We start from the raw sequence: 24,314 nt of genomic DNA, 5'->3' as shown, positions 1-24,314 counted from the left end.
GTTCTGCTCCAATTCTTTGCCACCCCGATCCTTCTCAGCCATTTGTATTGGAGGTGGACGTCTCGGAAATTGCAACAGGAGCAATTCTTTCCCAAAGACAAGGACCTAAAGCCATCCTACACCCCGTTGCATTTGCATCTCGAAGACTCAGCCCGCCGGAATTAAACTACGACGTGGGTGACAGGGAGCTGCTGGACATAAAATTCGCTCTAGAGGAATGGAGGTATTTGCTTGAAGGCGCATTACACCCAGTAATGATCTTTACAGATCACAAGAACCTTGAGTACTTACGGACAGCAAAACGGCTAAAACCTAGGCAAGCCCGTTGGGCTCTCTTTTTCTCTCGCTTCAACTTTCACATATCTTACAGACCTGGCGCAAAAAATGGAAAGGCAGACGCACTCTTGCGGATGTTCTCGGCAGATTCCCAGACTTCAGAACCTAGTACAATCCTCTTTCCTCAAAACTTCCTTGGGATGGCACAGGTGGACTTGATGTCATCCATCAAATCCTCGTCTAACTCTTGTATGGAACCAGAGATATATTCCTTGAAAAGATATGGGAATTTTTTTTGGATCCGTGGGAAAATTTTTGTACCTCGGGAGACACGGTCACTAACCCTTAAAATGTGCCATGACCATAAACTCGCAGGGCACTTCGGGGTAAGGAAGACGTCTGAGCTGGTCTCTCGCTCCTTCTGGTGGCCTGGGTGGAGACGGGATTGCAAGGAATATGTGGCTTCCTGTCCTCTATGTCAGCGGAACAAAGGCCAAAACACCAAGTCCTGGGGTCTACTAAAACCCCTGCCCATTCCAGAATGGCCATGGTCTGACCTATCCATGGATTTCATAGTGGACTTGCCAGCCTCGGGGGGTTTTACCACTATTTTTGTCGTGGTCGACCGTCTCTCCAAGATGGCTCATTTTTTGCCCATGAAGGGCACCCCTTCTGCCATGGAGACGGCCAATATTTTTCTGAAAGAAATCATCAGGCTCCATGGTGTACCTAAGAGTATTGTGTCGGACAGGGGGGGTACAATTTACGTCCACATTCCGGAGGCAGCTCTGCAAAGCCCTGGATATCAAAGTCTGCCTCTCATCAGCTTACCACCCTCAGAGCAACGGCCAAACGGAGAGGACGAACCAGACCCTAGAGCAATACCTCCGGTGTTTCTGCTCAGGTTCCCAGGATGATTAGGCAAGTCTTCTCCCATACGCGGAGTTCGCTTATAACAATTCCGTTCACGCTGCTAACAACCAAACGCCTTTCTGGGCAAATTGCGTATTCCACCCCACGTTTCTGTCTAACGATGTTCCTGAGATAGCAGTCCCTGCAGTGCATGACAGGATAACCTCTTTACAAGCTAATTTCCAGAGGATTCAAGACAGGTTGCAGAAAGCCCAAATGTATTACAAGGAACAGTATGACCGGGGCAGGAGGGAGAACCCAACCTTTAATATAGGGGAGGAGGTCTGGTTGTCCACCACCAACCTTAAACTATCCGTGCCATCTCGGAAACTGGGGCCCAAGTTCATTGGTCCTTTCCCCATCAAGAGAATTATCAACCCTGTGGCTATGGAGCTAGCATTACCAAGAACGTACAGGATCCATCCTGTCTTCCATGTGTCCTTGTTGAAACCCGTGGTGGACAGCACTTTTCCAGAAAGAGGAGAACTTCCTCCTCCACCAATTAGGGTGGATGGGGAGAATGAGTTCGAGGTGGAGTCCATCCTTAATTGTAGGAAGAAGGGCAGGCAACTGCAGTACTTGATCCAGTGGAAGGGATACCCACCTGAGGACAATTCTTGGGAACCCGCAAAAAACCTGCATGCACCACGCTTAATTCAAGCTTTCCATCGAGACCATCCGGAATTGATGTCCAGCCTGGGCGTCCAGTGTCCGCCCTTAGGAGGGGGGCACTGTCAGGAGGCACAGGCCGCCTCCGTCCGCCGGGCTTCAGGGCGCATGCGCGGGGGACTCGCGCTACGCTGCACACCCGTTCGCGGCCCGATGGTGCGGCACGCGCGGGTGCACGGCGGTCCCCGTGTGCGTGCCGTGGCCCGTGCGGGTGCCCAGTAGCGCGTCACGCTGACGCGCTCGCCGGAGGGCTACATCTGACGGCTCCAGCACACAGTCGGGTTGCTGGTTTGTCGTCAGCTGTGCCCTGTTCCCTGTACTTCTGCTGTTGTCCTCTAAATCCTATTAACCCTGTGCTGAACCTCTGCCTGTACCTCGGATTACTCTGCCTGTCTGATACCCCTGACCTCTGCCTGTACCATGGATTACTCTGCCTGCCTGATACCCCTGACCTCTGCCTGTACCACGGATTACTCTGCCTGCCTGATACCCCTGACCTCTGCCTGTACCACGGATTACTCTGCCTGCCTGATACCCCTGACCTCTGCCTGTACCTCGGATTACTCTGCCTGCCTGATACCCCTGACCTCTGCTTGATTAATGGACTCTGCTCTGCCTGATACCCCGGTTCTGACCTCTGCTTGATTAACGGACTCTGCTCTGCCTGATACCCCGGTTCTGACCTCTGCTTGATTAACGGACTCTGCTCTGCCTGATACCCCGGTTCGGATCTAACTTCTTGTCTTTTCAGTTCTTCAGTACCAAACGGCAATCCGGACTTCCGTCAGGCTCTCCTGGAATCCTGCTACTACCGGAAGCCCGTGCCTCCGCGTGCCCCCAACTCCCTGTATCACTTCCAGGGGTTCGGGTGCGCGTGGTCGTAAGGGCGAGCCGCTCTCGGCATCTTGGCTTCGGTGAGTATAGTCGTGACAGTTTCTTTTTGTTTAGGGGTAAAACTATCCCCAGCCTTCTCCCTCGTTTTGGAAGAGAGATGGGGCATAGTAGGAAAGGCACATTGTGCCTGGGTCTGTTTGAAAATGTTTTAAAGGTTTTTTTCTTTTTTTTCTTTTTTGGTGCAAGGTTTTGGATAAGTCTAAATGCTGCTAACACATGGTGTGCTGTGTCAAGGATTTTGCTGCTCATGGTTCGCTCCCTGGTTCGCTCTCCCACTCATCCTAGTTGGTTCTCACCCTTTAATATAGATGGCTAATTCCCTTGCTGATTCCTTTACGGTCCTTTCCTGGAATGTCAGAGGTCTTGGATCAAAATTCAAGCGAGCTCTCCTCTTCCAGTACCTAAAATCCCACTCCCCCCAACTCATTCTTCTTCAAGAGACCCATCTTATGGGCAGCAAAATCCTGACATTGAAAAAAACGTGGATACAGAGGGCTATACATGCCACGTACTCTACATATGCAAGGGGAGTGTCGATCCTTATACACAAGAACTTCCCATGTGTGATTGAAGAGGTGTGCACGGACCCACAGGGTAAATTTGTTATTGTTGTATTTACACTCTGGTCTCACATGTATATTGTCATTAATATGTATATCCCTCCGCCTTTCTCACCTGTAATGTTATATGCAGTTATGGAAAAGATTGCACCCTTTTGCCCTGGGAAAATTCTAATTATGGGGGACTTTAATGCTATCATGTCCCCAGAATTGGATAGACCTGCTCCACCAAAGCATCATTGCACAGATCTCTCTGTTTGGGCTCAGGCAGTAGCCCTTGAAGAGATTTGAAGGTGGAAGCACCCTACAACCAGAATCTATTCGTGTTTTTCAGCATCCCACAAAACTGCATCCCGTATAGACCTGGCCTTTTCTAATCCCCCATTGTTGGCAGATGTGCTGGAGGCATCTTATTTACCAAGTGGATTGTCTGATCACAGCCCATTGGTAGTGGCGCTTCGCTCTCCTGCATCCCGGAGTGCTGCACTGTGGAGGTTGGGGGCTCATTGGGTCTCCCATCCGGAAATAACTGAAATTGTACCCCCCTTGTTAGCTGATTTCTGAGAGCAGAACACTGGGTCCTCCTCCCCTGAAATCACTTGGGACACGTTTAAACCATATACGAGGGGACAATATATCTCATCTATTGCCCATATTAAAAAGAAACAATTAAAGGAGATCCAACTATTACAACAATCGGTGACAAATCATACCTCTACATACAGCTCAGATCCCCAACCATTTCATTTTGATTCACTTATGGTAGCCCAGAGAGAACTGAATCTTCACATGACAGAGGTCACACGACTTGCAGCTCATAGGGCAGACAAAGAACTTTTGAACAGGGCGACAAAAATGGTCGCCTGCTGGCCCTATTGGCGCAGAATGACCAACCACTCATGCTTGTCTCCACCCTGCGGACTTCTGATGGGGACACGGTGACTTCCCCCTCGGAGATTCTGCAAACGTTTACTGCTTTTTATGAAAGGTTGTGTACCTCCACATTGCCCTCTGATTCTCAGCCTGAGCGGCTGCGGGACCTGTTAGATCCCTTGATGCTGGGCTGGCTTTCAGACCAGGACCGTGAGACGCTAGTTAGGCCATTTACAGCCCTAGAAGTTCTGAACGCCATTCAATCCTTCCCCTGGTAAGGCACCGGGGCCAGATGGCCTTCCGATTGACTTTTATAAGTCGCATGGAGACCTCCTGGCACCCCTGTTGGCCCAGCTATATAATATGTGCTTAAAACATGGCAAACTGCCCGACTCAATGTATCATGCATATCTGACTTTAATATACAAACCCTCTAAAGATCCAACCTCTTGCGCCTCGTACCGGCCAATTGCATTGCTAAATAACAACTTTAAAATCTTGACCAAATTACTTGCTCTACGACTATATCCCCTACTACCTTCAGTCATTGATTCGGATCAAACTGGCTTTATGCCCCGTAGATCCACTGATGTCAACCTCAGAAGGTCATATACCAACATACATGCCCAACACCACAACATGGGTTCGAGAACTATAGCCTCACTTGACATAGAAAAGGCTTTTGACACCGTAGAGTGGCCTTTTCTTTGGGAAACGTTGCGTAGAATGGGGTTCCCCTTGTTGTTTATTCAATGGCTCCAGGTATTGTACAAATGCCCCACTTCATCGGTGAGACTGGGGGGTGGACTATCAGCTCCCTTTAAGCTCACTAGAGGAACCCGGCAGGGCTGTCCTCTCTCTCCAGCTTTATTTGCCTTACCTATTGAACCGGTGGCGGAGGCGCTGCGTACATCCCCACATATTAGAGGTCTTCGTATTGGCTTACTGGAGGAGAGGCTGGCCCTGTACACAGATGACATGCTACTGTTCCTCAATGATGCTGGTCCGTCCTTGCAGGGTGTTCTGAACGTGTTAGACACTTTCACAGGGGTCACCGGACTAAAGGTTAACTGGTCCAAATCCATACTTTTTCCGATAGACCAGGCGGCCAAAACTACTTCCCCCCCAGACTGTTCACTAAAATGGGTAGAAACTTTTAAGTACCTAGGGGTTCATATATCCACACAAGCATCAGATTTCATCTCACTTAACCTTACCCCTATACTCATGGACACTAAGACAAAACTTAAATCGTGGAGTAATTTACCTCTATCAGTTTGGGGACGAGTAAATCTCCTTAAAATGAAAATTATCCCCAAATTCACGTATTTGTTCCGTCACTCCCCTCAGTGGATACCCAAATCCTTTTTAAAAAAACTGAATCAATTGTTCTCATCCTTTATCTGGGGATCCTCACCACCCAGGTATCGGCTGTCGACCTTGATGCGGCCATCAACGCAGGGCGGTATGGCATTTCCTGATTCCTACAAATATTTTCTAGCCACCCAACTGGTGACAGCGGCCTGGTGGCTGCACCCCGACAAAACTAATTCATCCACAGTCCTAGAGGCCACGATAATGGGCTCGTTGGAAGCCCTGCAATTTCTGATATTCAGAGGCCCTCGAGCCCCATATCCTTTGACACCCTCTATGTATACCACCCTACGGGCTTGGCGGGCAGGCCTAGATATAGAAAAGTGCAAATCAACCGAGATCTCTCCTAACACCCCGATCTGGCTGAACCCTACTTTGCCACACATTTACAAACTTCCCGACCCCTTCGCATTGACCAAATATGGTATAAAAATCCTTTCCCACATAGTGTCACAAATGTCATTATCTCCCCTTTCACACCTTTCTTCTATATATAACGTACCTCATCATTACCAATTTCGTTATCTCCAACTGTCACACGCTTTCGCTGCGCAGTTTTCACACGCTTCCTGCATCATGGTTCAGTCGGGGCTGGAGAAGACACTCAGAACTAAGTGTGCAGAGAAACCTACCTCACAGTTATGTGTGCATTTGGTCTATGTGTCTCTCCCACCTCTAGATAAACTCTGGTCTCGATGGCAGCTTGACATACCCTCGCTGGACAATGATGATTGGGATGATGTCTGGGATTTTCCTTTCAGCTCCTTAGTTTCTATGCGGGATCGGCTGATCCAATTTAAGATACACATAGACTTCATAAAATGAACCCTACATGTCCCTCGGTGTGTTGGAGATGTGGAATCTCCCCAGGAGAGATTTCTCTCATATTTTCTGGCATTGCCCTAAAATTCAGCAATATTGGAGTGAGGTGATTGACATGGTAAATAGAGTTGCATCAACTACACTACCACATGCCATGGAAGTCTGTCTTTTGGGGCTAATCGAAACACTTGTACCAACAATAGCAAAACGCACATTGGTCGGGTTATTGTTATTCTATGCCCAGAAAAATATTGCCATACAATGGAAGAAGCCCACCCCCTTCTTTGACACAATGGAAAAGTCTGGTTAATAATAACCTTCCTTTATATAAAGACACATACTTCAATAGAGGGTGCCCGATGAAGTACGAGTCTGGCGTACATGGTTAGATGAAGTGGAAACAGCTTGTTGAGTCTCCAAAATAATATGATGGGGGTTGAGAATAATAAAAGTATGGAGTTTTTTTTTTGTATGTTACGACTGGGAGGGGGGACTTGACGTCTCAAGTGACCTCTAAATAGATACAAGAAGAAGCAAGCCATGGGTTTAGCTCAATATATGATAAATAATACAAATTATAGTATTTTGCCATGTGATGTTTATGATACCTTGTATAGGCACCATAGTTTTTGAGTTGTGTATGTATTGTTTGTCTTGAAAAATGCAATAAAAATATTTTAAAAAAATAAAAAAATAAAGGGTTAATCGAAGAGGGCAGATATTTCCCCTTCAGACCTGCTAATTGTCAGCTGGGCTGAAAGTCTCAGAGAGGAGCTGTTTGAGTAGGAGAGAGAGACACAGCAGCATGCTGTGTGAAAATGTCCATTGCTGGATGGTGTGATGGGTGAGCTTAACCACATAAAGACTGTAGCTCTGATTGGAGCCATGAACTATTATCTATAAGCCTGTGTGCTGCTGAACTGTACCCGTGTGCACAACCGTGTGACAAGACAAGTCTGTCTTATCTTATGTTTATTTTGCCATTTTGCTGAATAAAGCCACTTTTGTATTAATTGACTGTCTCTGAGCCAGCTGTCCACCCCTCTGATCCCCTACAATACACACATCCATATATATATATACATATATATATATATATATATATATATATATATATATATATATATATATACACACATACACACACACATACATATATACATACATATACACATACATATACATACATACACACACACACACATACCCACCTGCCCCAAACCTATACATACACAACCTACAAACATAAGCTATACCTACAGCTGGCCTAGGACAGCAAAGGACAGAGAACCTGTCTAGGGGGAGTAATGTACCCCGACCAGTGCCACTGCAGGAGGAAAAGAACAGGAGGTGCATACAATGAGAAAATGACAGGAGACAAACAAAGGCAAAGGTAAGAAGGATGCAAAGCTGGCCTCCCCAAGCCCAACAAGCGTTGCAGACACCAACCTTAAAGGCAGATTTCATTCCTAAATAGGAAAAACTGCTCAGCTCCATCGAGACCCACAGAAGTAGCTCCCAAGCTACTCTGGCGCTTTTAGCAGCCTGATACTGGGACTTCATACTGGGAGAGGCTTAACCCAGCCGGCAGGTGCATGGAGGCAGAGGGGGGGACATAGTACTGCTTACTCTTCACTGGTGCGTGGAGGTATGAGAACAAAAAGAAGAATGGGGCGGGGTCTAACTGGCCTTTAATTTATGCAATTACATTGGTCCTGAGGGAGGGGAGAAAGGCAGAGCCTATCACTAGTATGCTGCCATGATGGCGTCAGGAAAAACAGTTGATGGGAGACACAGTTGGAGGAAAAAAATGTTCATGGAAATAAAACAGTTGGTGGATTTAAACTATTTGGCAGAAAAAAAGTTGAAGAAAAAACAGGTGGAAGTAGAAGAAGAAAACAAATTGGAGCAAAAAAACAATTGGCAGTATAAAAATCTTAATTAGTCAGTAAAAAAGTTAGAGGAAAAAGCAATTGGCCAGAAAAAACAGTTGATAGTAAAAAAAACAAAAAACAAAAGCTGCAATAAAACAGTTGGTGTGAAAAAAAACAACTGGGGTGGAAAATGAATTGGCTGGAATAACACTTGAAGGAAATACATTGAAGCAAAAAAATTTGGCTGAGAACATATTTGGAGGTAAAACAGTTGGCAAGAAAAACAGTTGAAGAAAAAAATAGTTCATTTAAAAAAACAGTTGGTAGGAAAAAAAACAATTCGGCAGAAAAAAAGGTGAAGGAAAAGACTATTGGCTGCAAAAAAAAGCAGTTGGCATTAACAAATATGCAGAAAAAAACAGTTGGTGGGAAAAACAGTTAAGGGAAAAAATAGATCAGGAAGAAAAAACAGTTGGTGGGAAAAACTATTTGGCAGTTAAAAAAGTTGCCAAAAAAACACATAAGGCAGTTGTCAATAATGCAGAAATAAATAGTTGGCTGGAAAAAAAGGTTGGTGTAAAAAAAAAGCTGATGGGAAAAACAGCAACCAATATTGTAGACAGACCTCAAAGCCCAAGCCACTAAGGAATAAATTGCAAAAAAAAAACACATAACACTTCCAGAGCCCAAAGCAGAAAAGAAAAAAAAAGGATACATATAACTTTTAGGAGATTTATAGGAGTGATTTCTAGTGGGAACAACAGTTTGGCAGTAAAAAAGGTTGAATAAAAAAGCAGTCATAAAAAAATTGGAGGAAAAAACTGTTAACAAGAAAAAAACAGCAGCAAAAAAGTTAAAGAAAAACATTTGATCAGAAAAAAACTGAAGTAAAAAAGTTGAAGTAAAAGCAGTTGGCTGAAAAAAAAAAAGATGTTGGGGAAGAACAGTTTGAAAAAAACATTTGGCCGGAAAAAAAAAATTGATTGAAAAAAAGATTTGAACTTAACCACTTACCAACCAGGCCATAGCCGAATGACTGATAAAGCGCGGTCACTCTAAGAGGGTGTACCATGACGTCCTCCCAGAATCGCGCATCCGGGAATGTCTGTGACGCGTCATGGAATGGGATAAAGGGCCAATGACAGCGGCCCTTTACCACGTTCTCGCTCCGTTAAATGGCGGAGCGATCAGTTGTCAACAAACTGGAGCATGTCCAGTCCAGCTCCTCCCCTCTCCTCACACAAATCAATACAGCATGTGAGGAGAGGAGAGAGCCGGGTGCAGCAGCGCTGTGGGCTGGATCTGAAGTGCGCACAGTGCTCAACTGTGTCCATTCATGCCCATCCATGGTTCATCCGTGCCCATCCATGGCTCATCCATGTCCATCCATGGCTCATCCATGCCCATCCATGCTCATCCGTGCCCATCCATGGCTCATCCGTGTCCATCCATGGCTCATCCATGCCCATCCATGCTCATCCGTGCCCATCCATGGCTCATCCATGCCCATTCATGCTCATCCATGCCCATCTATGGCTCATCCATGCCCATCAATGGCTCCTCCATGTTCATCTGTGCCCAACCATGGCTCATCTGTGCCCATCCATGGCTCCTCCATGCTCATCCGTGCCCATCCATGGTTCATCCATGCCCATCCATGCTCATCCGTGCCCATCTATGGCTCATCCATGCCCATCAATGGCTCCTCCATGTTCATCTGTGCCCAACCATGGCTCATCTGTGCCCATCCATGGCTCCTCCATGGCTCATCCGTGTCCATCCATGGCTCATCCATGCCCATCCATGCTCATCTGTGCCCATCCATGGCTCATCCATGCCCATTCATGCTCATCCATGCCCATCTATGGCTCATCCATGCCCATCAATGGCTCCTCCATGTTCATCTGTGCCCATCCATGGCTCATCTGTGCCCATTCGTGTCTCATCTATGCCCATCCGTGCTCATCTACGGCTCATCCATGCTCATCCATGCCCATCCATGGCTTATTCATGCTCACTCATGGCTCATACATGCCCATCCATGGCTCATTCATGCCCATCCATGGCTCATTCATGCTTGTTCATGCTCATTAATGCCACATCAGTGCTCATCCATGCCACATCAGTGCTCACACATGCCACATCTGTGCTCATCCATGCCTCATCCATGCCACATCAGTGGTCATACGTGCCATAATCGGTGCTCATACATGCCACATCAGTGATTACCTGTGTAACATCCCTGCCACATCAGTGTTCATCCGTGCCACATCCATGCCACATCAGTGCTCATCCATGCCACATCCATGCCACATCAGTGCTCATCCATGCCACATCCATGCCACATCAGTGCTCATCCATGCCACATCCATCCCACATCAGTGCTCATTCGTGCCACATCTGTGCCAAATCAGTGCTCATCTGTGCCACATCAGTGATCATCCATGCCACATCAGATCTCATCCGTGCCACATCCATGCCACATCAGTTCTCATCTGTGCCACATCCATGCCACATGAGTGCTCACCCGTGCCACATCCATGCCACATCAGTGCTAATCCATGCCACATTAATGCCACATCAGTACTCATCCGTGCCACATCAGTTCTCATTCGTGCCAGATCCATGCCACTACAGTGCCACTACAGTGCCCATCAGTGTCTCACAAAAGTGTAATAGGTAGTCAAATTAGATTTGAAATGTATGCCCTTAGAACACCTGATAGTGCTCCCTGCATGTTGGGCCTCTGTATGTGGCCAGGCTGTGGAAAACTCTCACACATGTAGTATTGTCATACTCAGGAGTAGCAGAATATATTTTGGGGTGTAATTTTAGCTATGTATATGCGATGAGCAATATCTTACACATGGACAACTTTGTGTAAAAAAAAAAAAATGCGTTTTAATTTTCGTTCCACATTTTCCAAAAACTTGTGGAAAAAAAGAACATGTTCAAAAGACTCATTATGCCTCATAGATTATACATTGGGGTGTTTGCTTTCTGAAATGGGGTAATTTTTTGTCTGTTTCCACTGTCTTGGTGCTCCAGGGCCTTCAAAAGTGTAAGAAGTATTCAAGAAATTAAATGTGTAATTTATGTCCCTAGAACACCTGATGGTGCTCCTTGCATGTTGGGCCTCTGTATGTGGCCAGGCTGTGTAAAAGTCTCACACATGTGGTATCGTGATACTCAAGAGGAGTAGCAGAATATATTTTGGGGTGTAGTTGCAAGTATGCATATGTTCTGTGTGAGAAAAAAACTGTTAATATGACAATTTTGTGAAAAAATAAATAAAAAATCTTCATTTTTAAAGAATTGTGGGAAAAAATTACTTCAAAAAAACTCACCATGCCCCATACTAAATACCTTGGAATGTTTACTTTCAAAAGAGGGGTCATTCGGGGAGTATTTGTACTGTCCTGGCTTGTTAGTGTCTCAAGAAATGAGATATGCCATCAGTACATCAGGTGTGATTAGGTGTGATAAATTTTCAATGATTGGCACCATAGCTTGTAGACTATAACCTTCACAAAGAACAAATAATATACACTTATTTGGGTTATTTTTACCAAAGATATGTAGCAGTACAAATTTTGGCCAAATTTTATGAAGAAACGTTACTAATTTACTAAATTTTATAACAGAAACAAAGAAAGATGCATTTTTTTACAACATTTTCGGTCTTTTTTCATTTATAGAGCAAAAAATAAAAAACCCAGTGGTGATAAAATACCACCAAAAGAAAGCTCTATTTGTGTGAAAAAAAAAGACATTTTCATATGGGCACAGTGTTGCATGACTGAGTAATTGTCATTCAAAATGTGAGAGCACTGAAAGCTGAAATTTGGTCTGGTTAAGGAGGTGGTTTAAGTGCCCAGTGGGCAAGTGGAAAAACAGTTGGCAGAAAAAAACAGTTTATGAGGAAAAACAGTTGGAGGAAAACATGAGAAAAATAGCTGGTGTGAAAAAACAGCTGGCAGTAAAAACAGTTGGAGGAAACAAGTTGGCAAAAAAACAGTAGCTGTGGAAAATTTATTGCAGGAAAAAACAGTTCGGGGCAATAAAACAGAAAATTGTATCATACTTACCATAATTTTCCTTTCCTTTCCTGGCGCCTATCCATGGCAGCATACCTGTGATAAGCTCTGCCCTGGAGTCCTCCCCTCAGGATAGTAAATAAATAATAAAAGAGAGAACCACACCCCCCCTAGTATTCTCCTGTTACATCGAATACCAAAGGGAGGGCATGTATGCTGCCATGAATAGGCACCAGGAGAGGAAAATTACAGTAAGTATGATATAATTTTCCGTTTTCCTGGTGCCTCAATGGCAGCATACCTGTGATAAAATAAATAGCTACAAACTGGGTGGGTAATGCTCATAAAGAAAACAATTTTTAAGGAACCAGGAGAGCTGACTCAATTGCCCTTCTTCCGAACTCCACTGAAGTGAGTGCCCCTGGGTCAATTCTAAAATGTCGTATGACCGCGTTCGAGGATGACCAGGTAGCTGCCTTGCATATTGTCTCTAGAGAGACATTAGCCCTTGCCGCCCAAGATGAAGAAACTGCCCTAGTTGAGTGGGCTTTCACTGCCAGAGGATCCATCCCTCTAGTCCTATACTTTTTTTGGATCAGCTTACAAATCCAGGAGGCAATAGATCTTGAAGCCACTTCCTTTCCTCTGTTCTTACCCCAAGGAAGTCTGAACAATCTATTTGACACTCTAAAGGGTGCCGTAGCCTGTAGGTAGTATCTTTAAAATTCTGGAAATGTCCAACTCATGTAGTGAACCCGTGTGCGGATCCAGAAAAGTAGGTAGCACCCAAGCTTCCGCGAGAGTGGATCGACAAGAAACTTTTAGGGACGAAACCTTGCAATGACCGTAGTTCCATTCTATCTAGGAAAAAGATATGTGCTCATCTTCTGCTCCTAAGGCTTGTAATTCCGTGGCCCTCTTCCTTGAAGTAACTGCAAATAAAAAGGCAGTCTTGAGCGTTAGGTTCCATAGAGAAGGGAATTCCACTGGGGCGAAAGGCTGGGACATCAGACAGTCCAGTACAAAGGACAGATCCCAAGCTGGAAAAGAGCATTTTACTGGTGGCCGAATCTTTTTGACTGCTCTGAAAAATTGAATGATGAGCAAGTCTTCCACCCATCTCTTTTGAGTAGCTGCTGAGATAGCTGCCACCTGAACCTTCAGTTAACTTAGCTCAAGACCGAGGTTTAGGCCTGCTTGTAGAAAAACTAAGAGAAGTGCAGAAGCAGGAATCGTGGGATCCGTGCACCTGTTGGCTGCAAAAGATTTGAACTTATTCCATATCTTAGAGTACACAAAATTTGTGGAAAGTTTCCTGGCCTTTCAAAGTGTTGGCATTACTCTTGATGAGCAACCTAAGGATTGGAATTTCTCCCTTTCAACATCCCAACCTACAGAATCAATTTCTGAGGTGCTGAGTGCACAAATCTCCCTTGGGAGAGAAGCTGAGGTAGGATCGCAATCTTGATAGGGCGAGAGGTACTGAGAATCATTGCCCAGGGAAACCATGGCCAACTCTGACTTGTTCCCTCAAAAATCTGAGAAGAAACCTCGAGAATAGAGGTTTGGGGGGAATGCAAAAGCCGTCTTGCATTGCCATGGGCTCCACCACCTCCGCCTGAGGATGGGGCTGGCGATAGAGGAATCTTGGTATTTGGCGTTTACTGCTGCCCTGTTGCCCAAGCGCAACAGGACCGGCTTCTGTTGTAGATGATCTCCCAGGCTCACTAGGGCTAGATAGGCTGCCCGTATCTCCAAGACGTTGGAGACCACTCCCATCGTGGGGAAGTCCCATCTGCCTTGTACTGTGAGATGATCGCAGTGTGCTCCCCAGCCCCTCAAACTCATATCGGTAGTAAGAATGGTCCAGGAGAGGCATCGCAGGAGATGAGGCTTCGAGATCAAGTCCATCTTTGACCACCAGGGGAGGCCTCTCTTCCTGAGACTTGAGATAAAAATACACTGACACAGTGACTGTCTCTTCCACTGTGACAGGAAAACCACTTGAAAAATCCTCAGGTGCCAATGAGCCCAAGGTAGTATTGGGATACAGGATGACATGGTCCCAATTGAGCTCAGGCAACCTGACGCCAAGAGGTGACAGAGTGACCTGACAAGACACATTTTCTGGGCAATAGTCAATACCTTCTGGGGGGGGAAGACACACTCTTCCGGCTGAAGTGTTGAAAAGAGCGCCTAGGTAGATCATTGACTGGGTTGGGGTTAGAAGACTCTTCACCCAATTCACCAGCCACCCAAAATCTGTAAGGATGGACAGTAGGACACCCCTGTGCTTCAGAAGCTGCTCTGGGTTGGGAGCTAGCAACAGGATGTCGTCCAAGTAGTGGAAAACTCTCAGGCCTCTCTACCTGAGAGGTGCCAGGACTGCGATCAGGACTTTAGAAAATACCCTTGGGGATGTGCAGATGCTGAAGGGGAGACACTGGAACTGGAGATGTGTGTGGCCCACCGCCATCCTTTGATATTTCTGGAAGAGAAGAAGGATGGGCACATGGAAATAGGCATCCTGAAGATCCACTGAGATCATCCAGTCTCCCGGCTGGACCATTTGCATGATCGACTGTAAGGATTCCATCTTGAAGGTGCCTAACTGAATGAAATGCTTTAGTCATTTTTTGGGGATAAGAAAGAGGGGAGAATAGAAACCTGTGAACTTCTCGGAGGGAGGGCCAGGTACTACTGCTTGCTGAATTTGGAGTAGGAGAAAAAAATTCTATAAGGCCTTTGCCTTTTGCAGGGACACTGGCATTCGTGTTAGAGCAAATAAATCTTGCGGGGGATGATCTGAGAACCTCCAGAAATGCCCGAAACGGACGGTGGATACAACCCAGGGGTCCTTGCATCGACTGGACCAGACCCCAGAAACCATTTTAGCCTGGCCCTGATCAGAAACATTTGGAGTGGCCTTGTGTCAAAAGGACTTCGCCCCAACCTGGGGGTTAGGGAGACTCCTTTGCTTATTAGCTTTCAAGAAAGTGGCTTGAGTGCTTCTCAAATTTTTCTTAGGGTCTCCGTTCTGACGGAACTGCGAGAAGTTCCTGTTTCTGGAGGATTGAAACTTAGAAGAAAAAAACGCCTGACCCTTCTGTCTTGAGGGAGTAATCCAATTTTCCCCCAGTTACCCAAAAGATTGCTTTCTCAAGCCTGTCTCCGAACAAAGCTTTCCCACCGGCTCTGCTTAGAAGCTGCATCTGCAGCCCATGGCTTTAGCCACAGGGCCCGTTTGGCCATAATCATATGAAACATAGCTCTGGCTGAATATCTTACTGAATTGCTGTTTCCCCTACAAAATCTGCAGATAACTTAAGTTCTTCCAGTGCTTTTATGCTATCCTCTTTCGGTACATCTTGCCGAATAGCCACCTCGATGTTTTCAGTCCAGACCCTGATGGCGTTTGAGACTGACGTTAACACCACTGTCGGTCTGCAGGCGCCTCCCGCCAATTGGTAGACCTTTTTAAGGAGCACATTGATGCGCCTATCAAGAGGATCCTTAAAGATAGCTGAGTCCTCCACTGGCAAGGTGATGTTCTTGGCTAGCGAACCACTGCAGCATCAGCTACCGGAGGAGTATCCAAAGGGGTTGAGTCCGACTCCGCTCAAGGAAAAACGTTTTTCCGTCTTTTCCCATTCCCCTTTTATGAGGTCCTTTACTTCCTCCATAAATGGAAAAAAAGGAAAGCTTTTTCTTCAGAAATGGAAAATAGGACTTAGATCTCTTAGGAGGCTGCTCAATCTCCTCCCAGCCTATCGCTTGCTTCACTGCAGAAAACAAATGGCTGCACTAAAGAAAAGCTGAATCCTGATGGGTCGGATTCATCTGCTGACTCTTTGGACTCATCTCTGTCCCCTGACGCTGGAAGGGGAGGCACTGAAGTGGCCATTACAGGACCATAGGTGGAAGGGCCTGGGAGGACAGAATCTAAAGTTGGGTCCTGCCCGCTTTCTGCAACCGGCTGAGAAGGAATGGAATCCATTAGCTCTGCTAGTGAGTGTTTAACGACTCTTTAATTAAGTCAGTTATTTGCCGGGCCTCATCCTCTCCCTGTTCGGCATAGCTCCGAAAGAGTCTCTGCAGATCAGCTTTTCTGCCATTGGGGTGGCTCCGCAAGCCTGACACCTCTTAGAGCTTTCTCATCTGGGAGAACTAGGCAAACGGTGTCTCTTTGAAGCTACCATTCACCCAAAAGGCGTCATGAACTAGCTGAACAGCTGTGATTGGAACTTGGATGGGAATGACCCCTGTGGCGGCCAGATGTCTTGTTACACTCTTTTTGGCATAAAGGGCTGAAACGAGAGTCCAAGGCACTCTTTTAACACCAAGAAAAAATTAAAAATTCCAACAAAAGTTCTTTACTCATTATTTTCTTTTTTTTTTAAACCGAGAGAGCGAAGTGTATTGCCGCGTACACACGAGCAGACTTTCTGGCAGACTTGGTCAGGCGGACCGGACTCCGACGGACAATTCGATCGTGTGTGGGCTCCAGTGGACTTTTTTTCCCAAAAGTCTGACGGACGTAGAAATAAAACATGTTTCAAATCTTTCCGACGGACTTGAGTCAGGTCGAAAAATCCGCTCGTCTGTATGCTAGTCCAATGGTCTAAAACCCACGCTAGCAGGCCCGGATTTACTCCCTTTGCTGCCCCAAGGCTGGGTCCTTCAATGCCACCCCCCCGACACACACACACACCACCATTCTCGTCCTTTATCGATGACTGCTACAATAGATCAATTAAAAACATATCTCCACACACGAGAACACTGAAAATAACTGGCTTTAATTGTACAGACTAAAAATACTTCAGGGTAAGTGCTAAGGATTTTTCATAGGCAATTTTTCAGGGCAATGGCTGGTGTTAGTGCTTCAATCATCCCCGGCACCATGGTTGTTATGATGTCAGGATGATTGAAACACATCTATCATTACATTGTAATATAAAATGAAATAATTCAACTCACCATAATGCAGAATCATTGGGAGCCCTGAGCGTGTCACTTGCCACCATCTCTTGTCACTTGCCACGCTGCCTGCCACCAGATGGGGATGTCACTTGCCACTATGCCTGCCACCAGATGGGGATGTCACTTGCCACGCTGCTTGCCACCAGATGGGGATGTCACTTGCCAGGCTGCCTGCCACCAGATGGGGATGTCACTTGCCACGCTGCCTGCCACCAGATGAGGATGTCACTTGCCACTATGCCTGCCACCAGATGGGGATGTCACTTGCCACTATGCCTGCCACCAGATGGGGATGTCTCTTGCCACGCTGCTTGCCACCAGATGGGGATGTCACTTGCCATGCTGCCTGCCACCAGATGGGGATGTCACTTGCCACTATGCCTGCCACAAGATGGGGATGTCACTTGCCACTATGCCTGCTACCAGATGGGGATGTCACTTGCCACTATGCCTGCCACCAGATGGGGATGTCACTTCCCACGCTGCCTGCCACCAGATGGGGATGTCACTTGCCACTATGCCTGCCACCAGATGGGATGTCACTTGCCACTATGCCTGCCACCAGATGGGGATGTCACTTTCCACGCTGCTTGCAACCAGATGGGGATGTCACTTGCCACGCTGCTTGCCACCAGATGGGGATGTCACTTGCCATGCTGCTTGCCACCAGATGGAGGAGGGCAGAACAGCGGTGCGGGCAATGAGAGATGTCATCTCTCTCCCCCGCCGCTGCACCTCTGACATTACTACCTACTCTCGATTTTTTCAAAAATGGCGCCCAGTGGTGCGATTACGCCACTACGCATGCGCCGCCCGGCCGAGCACGTACAAGCTTTCCAGAGCCCAGCTGGCTTCGGAACGGTGCATGCGCAGTTATGTGGTCAGCTCGCGGCCATCTTTTCTACGGGCACCAGTGCCCCTAATAGATTTTAATGGGCAGCCCGAAATGGGGGGCGGCCGCGAAGTCACCGCAGGAGCGGCGCCACCCCTGCACCACTGCTGCCCCGAGGTCTGGCCTCGGTGGCCTTGTGGCAAATCCGGCCCTGCACGCTAGGGCAGCTATTGGCTACTGGCTATCAATTCCTTATTTTAGTCCGGACGTACGTCATCACGTACGAATCTGTCGGACTTTGTTGTGATCGTGTGTGGGCAAGTCCGTTCGTTAGAAAGTCTGTTGGAAAGTCCGTCGGACCAGTCCGGTTGAAGTCCCATGTGTACGTGACATGAGCCTTTACCTAAGGAAGCGAGGGTCTTTGAACTAACGGCGGCTGACTCATTACTGTGGAGCAGGCAGTAGCAGAAAGGCAATAGAGAAAGTCGGAAACTAAAAGAGAAATGAAATATACCAAATGAGGAAGGGTGAAAAAGAACCTCACCCTTCTTCCCCCCATCTTCTTTTTTTTTTTTTTAAAAGAACACATTTCTATGGACAGAAACTCTAAGAAAGACTTCCATGCCACACCTACCCTGCCCTTCCTTTCTCCTTCCCCTCCAACTACAAGAAAATTTTGTCCAAAAAATTTTCATCATTAACAGCCGATACCCACCAGAACTTCAGCACACGTTTGAAAGCCAAGAGCACTCAAGGTAAGGACCTGCTGGACCAATGCAGAGTGATACACTAACCCTCCCTCATCCCATAAATAGGGCAAAGGAAGGAGGGAAAGGCGCGAGAACTCCGCCAGGAACCCGCCCCCTAAGAACACTACAGTGAGAGAAAACCACAGGGATTTTCCCTCAAGCAAGATGGTGCTGAAGACATCAGCCTCTCGCGCATGCACCGTACGACAAACAGCGGCGTCAGAGCCCGCCCCAACCTTCGGAACCTACGGCAAATAGAGAAAACCCAATACCGGCGGCGCGCACGCACACATGTGCTCACCATACACAAGGGACGCCACAGGACCGAAAGCGATAGCAGAGAGAAAAGGAAGTAAGGAAAATAGACAAGAAAGGCAATATGAAATATGGCAAGAGCAAAAAATAGGAAAGGGAAGCTGCCTTACCTGCCCACACAGAGAAGGGTACCAGCCAAACCTGATATGCAGGACTCAGTGCTCCAAGATGGGAGACCGCTGCTGCCCCAAAAGACCCTCAGTAGGGGCTCCCCTCTTATCAGTACTTTTAGCAGCCCAAGGAAGGGGACTGCATCTGGGAGAGGCCTAAACCTAGACGGAAGCTGCACATGGCAGAGGTAAGGACACACAACACCACTATCCATCAGGTATGAGGAAAAAAAGGAGAATGCTAGGGGGGTGTGGTTCTCTCTTTTATAATTTATTCACTATCCTGAGGGGAGGACTCTGGGGCGGAACTTATCACAGGTATGCTGCCATGGAGGCACCAGGAAAACAGTTTGGCAGCAAAAAAAAAGTTGAAAGAAAAGCAGCTGGCCAGAGAAAAAAAGAAGTTAAAAAAGTTGGAGTAAAACAGTTGGCTAGAAATTAATGTTTGGCAGCAAAAAAATGGTAAAAGTAGTTGGCATAAAAAAGTTGAGTAAAAATAATTTTGAAGCAAAAAAAGTTTGAGGCAAAAAAAGTTTGAGGCAAAAAGAGTTCGCTGGTAGAAAAAAAAACTATTGACATTTAAAAGTTTGCCAGTTTTAGACAGGAGCACACTTCATTCAGCAGCACAGAAATGGTAGCTTTGAGTTTTGGACCGATAACAGCCAAAATTGCTTCTTCCTGTGGACTCTCTTCTGAATCGGAAAAAAGCACTCCCTCTTCGTTTTTTTCAGGTAATAAAACCTCTTCCTCTTTGTCCTGCAGCAGGACAGGAGTCAAAACAGAGTTTAAGAGAGAACATAGGGGATAAACTGAAGGGAGTGTCTTGCGGCCCCTAAAGTTAGAGGTTTCCAACAAAGCAGTGAGCTTTCCCATAATATCCACCATAGAGGCAGAAAATACCTTTGTGCACAAACAGGAGGAATGTGAAGCGCCTAACGGTATTGAAGACGAAGTAAAGGCAGGAGGATAAAAGCCGCCACTTTCCAAAGAAGGGTTATTAGCGTGAGAAAGAAACCCCCCTGGATCCACTAGCAGAAGGTTTGCCAATTGCATCCATCCACAACCTGCTTATTATCCGTTATTTTTGTGAGAAAAAGCCTCTCAGGGCATTTACAGGAGGATAAAAAAAATCAGGCTGCAAAAATACTGCTAACAGTGATCAAAGCAGTACTTAAATCTTAGGATAATTACCACCGCTCTAGGTGATCGGGTTCAAGCTTCCCGTCCTCCGCTATGTGGATGATTGTGAGAGCCCCAGGTGCCGGCAATTGCTATTCCAATGGTATGTGTGTGATGGAAAAATCTGGACAGCCGCACTCCGGATTAGAAAAGTGAAAAATAAAATCCTCTTTATTGAAAAAGTAATAACATGATTAAAATCCGTACATGGCTTTGTTGGGATAATGCAGCATAACCGCTAGCGGTTATGCTGCATTATCCCAACAAAGCCATGTACGGATTTTAATCATGTTATTACTTTTTCAATAAAGAGGATTTTATTTTTCACTTTTCTAATCCGGAGTGCGGCTGTCCAGATTTTTCCATCACACAGTACTTAAATCTTCTTGAAATTATGCCTCCTCTGACAGGAATCAGGTGCTGTCAAAGAGCTGGTCAGAGTAAACACAGCAGTGTAAGCTTGGCTGAGATGGTTTGAGTCGAGAAAAAGTTTGGCCTGAACATCGCCTGTTCGCCCATGCGGCAAGCACCTAAATTTGCAGGTCTTTCGGCCGGATGTTTGCCTGCTGAGCATCCCACAATGCACTGCATGCTTCACAGTGCATTCTAGAGCCCTAATTGGATGAAGCCTTGCACCTGACCGCAGGTGCAAGGCTTTGCCAATTAGGGCACTAGAGCACTGTCAGAGCCCTGTTGGACAAAGTGATGAGGACTTTTTCCAATCACGGCTCAGTGCTCATAGTCCCACCCCACACTATAAAAAGTAATTTCCCATAGGAAGATTTTGCATTGTGTTGGAGTGGAGATAGACAGAGCAGGGCTCAGTTTGCTACTAGCGGGTTAGTGTATTCACTTATTGTGACTCTGAGTGTAGAGTGTAATGCCGCGTACACACAACCGGACTTTCTGGCAGAAAAGGTCAGACGGAATCATTCCGTCGGACATTCCGATCAGGTGTGGGCTTCAACTGACTTTTTCTTTCTAAAATTCTGATGGACCTAGAAATAGAACATGTTTCAAATCTTTGGCCAGGGTGGCTTTGGCCAATTATGGCTCAGGGGGTTTAGAACATGCCCCACACTATATAAGGCCGCCTGCACGGCGGCCCTGTGTAGTGTGTTCCGGCGTGCTTAGAGAGAGAGAGAAACAGTGTCATTTCATTTGAGTTAGCTAGATTAGGCAGGACAGTCAGTGAGTTAGCTGCACTCACAGTGTATTGTGTATATATATGCATCCCAGGTGTTGTATATATATATATATATATATATACACTGTATTCAGTTTAGCTAGATCCGTTCCTGTTATCTTCCCACTGACAGGCAGGCTTGTCTTGTTACAGTATTTACAGCTACCTGAAGAAAATTGCTGGTGTTCTTTTGATCCTATTAGTACCACAGTCAGGCAGCTAGACTATTTACAGTTAGTGTAGTGCGTCCTCCTCACAGTGTTCAGTTAAAGCTACAAGTTAGTTTAGTGTGACCTCTGCACAGTGTTCAGCTAAAACTACAAGTTAGTGTAGTGCGTCCTCCACACTCTGTTCAGCTAAAGCTACAAGTTAGTTTAGTGTGACCTCTGCACAGTGTTCAGCTAAAGCTACAAGTTAGGGTAGTGTGTCCTCCTCACAGTGTTCAGCTAAAGCTACAAGTTAGTTTAGTGTGACCTCTGGACAGTGTTCAGCTAAAGCTACAAGTTAGGGTAGTGCGTCCTCCTTACAGTGTTCAGCTAAAGCTACAAGTTAGTGTAGTGCGTCCTCCTCACAGTGTTAAGCTAAAACTACAAGTTAGTGTAGTGCGACCTCTGCATGTGTTCAGCTAAAGCTACAAGTTAGTGTAGTGCGTCCTCTGAACAGTGTTCAGCTAAAACTACAAGTTAATGTAGTGCGACCTCTGCACAGTGTTCACCTAAAGCTACCTGTAGAAGGTTGGTGGTGTTTTCCTGATCCTATCACTACTGCAGGCAGCTAAATAAGCTACAAGTTCGTTTTTTGCGAGCTCTGCACAGTGTTCACCTAAAGCTACCTGTAGAAGGTTGGTGGTGTTTTCCTGATCCTATCACTACCGCAGGCAGCTAAATAAGCTACAAGTTCGTTTTTTGCGAGCTCTGCACAGTGTTCACCTAAATCTACCTGTAGAAGGTTGGTGGTGTTTTCCTGATCCTATCACTACCGCAGGCAGCTAAATAAGCTACAAGTTATTTTTTTGCGAGCTCTGCACAGTGTTCAGCTAAAGCTACCTGTAGAAGGTTGGTGGTGTTTTCCTGATCCTATCACTACCGCAGGCAGCTAAATAAGCTACAAGTTCGTTTTTTGCGAGCTCTGCACAGTGTTCACCTAAAGCTACCTGTAGAAGGTTGGTGGTGTTTTCCTGATCCTATCACTACCGCAGACAGCTAAATAAGCTACAAGTTATTTTTTTGCGAGCTCTGCGCAGTGTTCACCTAAAGCTACCTGTAGAAGGTTGGTGGTGTTTTCCTGATCCTATCACTACCGCAGGCAGATAAATAAGCTACAAGTTAGCTTTTTACGAGCTCTGCACAGTGTTCACCTAAAGCTACCTGTAGAAGGTTGGTGGTGTTTTCCTGATCCTATCACTACCGCAGGCAGCTAAATAAGCCACAAGTTTGTTTTTTGCAAGCTCTGCACAGTGTTCACCTAAAGCTACCTGTAGAAGGTTGGTGGTGTTTTCCTGATCCTATCACTACCGCAGGCAGCTAAATAAGCTACAAGTTAGTTTTTTGCAAGCTCTGCACAGTGTTCACCTAAAGCTACCTGTAGAAGGTTGGTGGTGTTTTCCTGATCCTATCACTATCGCAGGCAGCTAAATAAGCTACAAGTTAGTTTTTTGCGAGCTCTGCACAGTGTTCAGCTAAAGCTACCTGTAGAAGGTTGGTGGTGTTTTCCTGATCCTATCACTACCGCAGGCAGCTAAATAAGCTACAAGTTAGTTTTTTGTGAGCTCTGCACAGTGTTCAGCTAAAGCTACCTGTAGAAGGTTGGTGGTGTTCTCATACTACAGGCAGGCAGTTGATTTTGCTAGCTGCAGTATCAGTATATATATATATATATATACATATATATATATATATATATATATATATATATATATATATATATATATATATCCCAGCTTAGTGCAGCTATAGGCCATTAGTATGTCTGGAAGGCCAACAAGGAGAGGCAGACAGTCACAAGCCAATAAAAGAGGGCAAGCAGGCTCTGTGTCTAGAGGCAACAGTGCTGGTCATGGAGACGGTGCATCCTCATCAGCACGTAGCCGTGGGACACTCTTGGCCTTTTTATCGGCAGCTGGCCATGTTGAGCCGCAACATGCGGAAGACTTGGTCGAGTGGATGACCAAGCCGTCCTCATCCTCCTCATCCTCTCTCACCCATGCTCAGGGTACTTTGTCTGGCAAAGCAGCTGCCAACGCAGCCTCTTCCTTGGCTCAATGGCATCAGTGACTCCTTCCCTAGCCCCACCATGTCCTCCTGAGGAGTCCCTCGAACTGTTTGACCACAGTGTTGGGTACATGCTCCAGGAGGATGCCCAGTGTTTAGAAGGCTCTGATGATGATACTGAGCTAGATGAAGGCAGTAACGTGAGCACGGACAGAGGGGGTGCCCAAGGAGGACAGCAATCTGGCAGTCATGCTCCCCCTGCTGCACCATACTGCCAGGTTTGCTCCAGTGATGAGGAGGGAGGGGATGATGGGATCACTGACTCAACATGGGTGCCTGATAGGAGAGAGGAGGAGGAGGAGGAGGCACATCACCAACGAGGCAGGATGCCCTCCAGGGGCCAGCCTAAGGGCAGCACACTGACTGCATCACACCCCAAAGCTCCGCATGTGCAGGGCG

Source organism: Aquarana catesbeiana, linkage group LG06, assembly GCF_042186555.1.
Source record: "Aquarana catesbeiana isolate 2022-GZ linkage group LG06, ASM4218655v1, whole genome shotgun sequence".
NCBI lineage: Eukaryota > Metazoa > Chordata > Amphibia > Anura > Ranidae > Aquarana > Aquarana catesbeiana.
The sequence above is the reverse complement of the archived record's forward strand: the minus strand, read 5'-3'. Positions refer to the sequence as shown.